At 41.7% G+C, this 5,042-nt stretch overlaps 1 long non-coding RNA gene across 1 annotated transcript; it reads left to right on the forward strand.

Moving 5' to 3' along the window:
- The first annotated feature begins 1,400 nt into the window (after positions 1-1,400).
- Positions 1,401-2,838, forward strand: LOC123451099. The gene is made up of 2 exons (XR_006632096.1): positions 1,401-1,864; positions 2,637-2,838. It is a non-coding gene; the product is annotated as an uncharacterized LOC123451099 (long non-coding RNA).
- The last annotated feature ends 2,204 nt before the right edge of the window (positions 2,839-5,042 follow it).

The raw sequence follows: 5,042 nt of genomic DNA on the forward strand, positions 1-5,042 counted from the left end.
ATCCTTGTGTAGCGTCCATTTAAACTAGACTAGGGGCAGGGGCGCACCTGTGGTGCGCCTTTTGAGACGTTCCTCTATGTTCATAGGTCGTCTACGGACTTGAGAGTTTCTATTTTGATCGCCACCTAACTATAAGGTAGATGTTACCGCCAACCAATATAAACACTCGACAATGGTTTGATATGAGAGTTTGTTAAAAAAAAATCCACACTCTTTATATTGATCTGATCATACTATAGGAGGTCAATGATTTGGCAAGTCAATTATCCACATATGAATAACAATATACAATTCCATAAGAAATAAGGCCCTTGCACCCTTGTAAATCTCATGATGCAACAACCCCCAAGATTACGACTGTATTGAGCTTCTCTCGTTAGCATGGACGAGACGATGTCGGGGAAGGCTTTGATGCCCCAGTCGTCCTGGTCCGACAGCGCATAAATCTGTCGAAGGCGAAAAACCATAATTGTAGTCAGTTTTAGACTAATTTCAGAATTCATACAAGTACAGTACTATGAACAAGCCTGCAACTCTGATGCTCACCATATGTTTGTACCATGGTCTCCCCATGAGCCTTTCGGTTGGTAAGTCTCACTCCACCATCATCTATTGGTCATTGATCTCTCTGACTTTCGGTGTGCGTTCCCTCATGTTATAGCAAATGGCCTTCTATTAATTATATCGATATATATTAATCCTTAAACTATCCAAGGTTAGATCGATATATATTAATCCTTCAACTTCTGAAGTTGGGATCTCTACTCTCATGCCAATCCTTAGTCAAACTGAATCCGTCTATCAGTGCTCTCACATACACAATTTTCTTCTTGCACTATCCCGCGTCCAGCAGGGAGCAGGCTATAGTACAGACGTACAAGTTTAAGCAAGTTAGTCCGACCACTTGTCTTTTTATTTATTAGACATAATAAATTTAGAGACTTGTTTGCAGTCAATTCTAGATTGTTCAGACAAGATAATTTGCAAGGTAATACTTGAATGATTGATTAGGCCACATTCACTTAAGGGGAATTCTTCTTGCAGGCTACTGATGAGGACATCTATGTTTGGCACAGCAAGTAGAGATTGATGACTCTGGTTGCTTTTGCTGAAGCTGTACCCTTGCTCAGCTGCTGTAACAGAAGAAAAATGTGATGCATGGTCAACTGTAGATGTTGAATGATGGCAAGGAAATCCTTCCCCAAGGATTGTGCTTTAAGCAGCTCATCAGGGTTAAGGGTTAATTGGACCCTGAGAAATTCACCATGCGAATTAATAGGAAGACCCATATAGCCGCCACTGTAAAAGTTGGTGCATGCAGATACACGGAGTGTAGCTTGTGCATTTGTCCCATGGCCAGAAATCGCTTCCAGAGTTGGGACAAATTTTTGTAGATGACGTCGGTCCATCAAACATACATATCTGAAGTTGTTTATCTAACGACCAAAACAGTTATTTAGCTATGTGAATTGTTTTTTTCCACCTGATAATCCATAATTATGAGTTTGCCTAGCAAGTATTGCACATTTTCTCTTGAACATTCTCAAATTTGATAATCTTGTTACTTCTAAATTATTCAGAGTTGGCATATGCTGAAAGAAACACTTCGAGAAGAAGACAAATTACACTCTGGTTACTAACCGTGACATTTTGTTGGTAAGCCTTATGGAATCTTGTTCTAAGCACTAAGTTTACAAGAATATTTTGAGGTCCTCTGAGTTGCTTATTTACTTAGTTAACATAAGTTCTTTTTCTCCTGATTGCTTTCTGAAGGAAGAGATTTTGTTCTCGGTGATTGGGCATAGTGATTTCGATGCATCGCCTGATCTCATTCTCACAGAGGATATCAATGGGGTGAATGCTGGTAGGAGAAACTTGCACATTGTTCATTTTTACTTTATGTTTGTCCAAATCATTTGCCAAGCAAAGCAATGTCAATTTCTGTGATATATCACGCTCATTAACACTGAATATTTGTTCACCTGCTCCTGTGTCTTGAGAATACGCATATGATAGCTTAGTATGACTCATTTGGTGGTTGATGAAAATCATATACTGGTCAGATTGTAGGAGGTTTGTTATTAGTTGTGCCATTCATTTTTAGAAATAGAACTGAGAGATGAAACCCATCTTTCGTGAATTAAAACTGAATGTGCAAGTTTTTATTGAAGCAACAACAAAGTTTAAGTTCTGATTTTGTAGATAAAACATAATTGCCGACTGAAAATTTTTCCTCCCAGATACCTGTGTATCTCGTGGTTGATTAAAATCATCAATATAATCCTGTGATTTTAGAGTAGTGTGATTTTGAAAAAAAACTACAATGCCAAACTCGGCCGAAGCGATGTCATATGAAATCTGGCTTCCATGGTTTATACTAAAGGCATCATTTTTCAGGTGGTATATACAATTATACACAACTTAATTTATTCTAAAAAATCATATTTCAAAGCTGCCTGAGCTCACCACTATCCTTGCTTCTACAAGCTAATCAACTTAATTTTATCCGTCATTTGTTTTGTATTCTTGTCATTTATTTAGATAGATGTTTATGTCCTTAATTATGTGGAAGGTCATGATGACTGCACCTACATCTGGTTCCACTTTCTTGACAAATTTGTGCAAAATGTTTTTAGGTAGTCAACCTATTGATGCACATGGACATGATGACTCTCTAGCGTTTATGGACCAACCAACCTGTAATCATGGACCTTATTGTTTTGTAGACCATTTGGTGTTTCGAGTGTTTTGTAGCTTGCACTTTGTGCATGTAGATACAAACTTGTGTGTTCTGGACCATCTGAAGTCTCTCATAGTAACCAATAGTCCTTATCTTTTTGTGACTTGTGTGTTCTAGATGATTGTTAAGATGGTCAAAACTATGCTTCCTCTAGGTTAATTTGTTTGTCAACTTGCGTTTAATGTATGTGCATGTTTATAAACATATTTTCATTGTGGTGTAATATGTGTTTATCTTGAACCTTCTTGTGGGTGTGAGGATAATAATTGAATATTTTTAGAGCTGGTAGTATAACCTGTGGCGCACCATGAGCTATACTAATGGCACACCTGGGAGGCATACTAATGGCGCACCTGGGAGGCATACTAATGGCGCACCTGGGAGGCATACTAATGGCGCACCTGCAAGGCATAATAATGGCGCACCTGGGAGGCATACTAATGGCGCACCTGGGAGGCATACTAATGGCGCACTGGGAGGCATACTAATGGCTCACCATGAGCTATACTAATGGCGCACTGCCTGATGCGCCATTAGTATACCAGATACTAATGGCGCACCTGTGGTGCGCCATTAGTAAAAAAATCTAATGGCGTGATGCTAGTGGCGCACCTATAGTGCGCCATTAGTAGCCAAAATAGGTGCGCCACTAGCAGGCCTTTTCCTAGTAGTGCGATATCTAAGGCAATGATCATACATATAGGCATCATGTTCGAGACAAGTAGACCGATACTTTCTGCATCTACTACTATTACTCCACACTTCGACCGCTTTCGAGCATGCATCTAGTGTATTGATTTCATGACGAACAGAGTAACGCCTTAAGCAAGATGACCTGATGTAGAGGGATAATCTCAAACCAATGATGAAAACCCCATATTTTTACCCTCGATGGCAACAACATGATGCGTGCCTGGCTACCCCTTCTGTCACTGGGTAAGATCACCGCACGGTATGAACCCAAAACCAAGCACTTCTCCAATTGCAAGAATCATAGCTCTAGTTGGCCAAACAAAACCCACAACTCGAATAGAATTACAAGGATATGAAATCATGCATAATAGAGATCAGAAGAAACTCAAATAAGATTCATAGATAATCTAATCATAAATCCACAATTCATCGGATCTTGACAAACACACCGCAAAAGAAGATTACATCGGATAGATCTCCATGAACATCATGGAGAACTTTGTATTGAAGATCCAAGAGAGAGAAGAAGCCATCTAGCTACCAGCTATAGACCCGTAGGTCTATAGTGAACTACTCACGCATCATCGGAGAGGTCATGGTGTTGATGAAGAAGCCCTCCGTGTCCGAATCCCCCCTCCGGCAGGGCACCAGAACGTGCCCCAGATGGGATCTTGCGGAGACAGAAGCTTGCGGTGGCGGAAAAGTACTTTCGATGATCTCCTATTTTTTGGGATTTTTAGGGAATATATAGGCGCAACCCCTAGGGCAGAGGGCACACAGGGGGCCCACAAGCCTGTGGGCCGCGGCCTCCCCCCTGGTCGCGGGGTGGGGGCTTGTGGGTTCCCTGAGGCCCCCTGCCTTGGCTCTCAAGCTTCCCAATCTTCTTCGTTACGGAAAAAATCTTTTCGGGGATTTTCTTCCGTTTGGACTCTGTTTCAAAATCTCCTCTGAAAGGGGTCAAAAACATGGAAAAAAGGAACTGGCACCTGGCATTGAGTTAATAAGTTAGTCCCAAAAAATATATAAAAGGCATGCAAAACATCCAAAGTTTGACAAGATAATAGCATGAAACCATCAAAAATTATAGATACGTTGGAGACGTATCAGCGAGCTGACCCTCAACCCCGCTCCAGGAGAAGTAGTAATCTTCACCGATTACCTTGAGAGCGGTTTTAAGCCGCCCGGGTCAAAGTTTTTCTGGGATGTCCTGCATTTCCTCAACGTCCATCCTCAAGATCTGGGAGCCAACTCCATCAGCAACTTATGCCAATTCCAGGTCTTCTGCAAAGTATTTTTGCAGAGAGAACCCATGATCCCCTTATTCTAGAACTTTTTCCATCTAAACCGCCAGACCGAGTTTCCCCATGGTCCCAACCACGAGCTCGGAGGGGTTAACATCCAAAGACGTCGTGAACATGGATTCCCGACAGTTCTTTTGCCCAGCCATCCCAAAGGTTGGGCCGAGTCATGGTTCTACTGCCGAGACACTTCTCCACCAGGAGAGAACCCTCTCCCGGGCGTCAGAGCTGACCGCCTGCACATGGACTTCAAATTTCCCGATAAGCTCACATAACAAGAAGAGTCGGAGTTTATCCCAATCTTCTCCGAG

This window comes from Hordeum vulgare, chromosome 4H (genome assembly GCF_904849725.1).
Source record: "Hordeum vulgare subsp. vulgare chromosome 4H, MorexV3_pseudomolecules_assembly, whole genome shotgun sequence".
NCBI lineage: Eukaryota > Viridiplantae > Streptophyta > Magnoliopsida > Poales > Poaceae > Hordeum > Hordeum vulgare.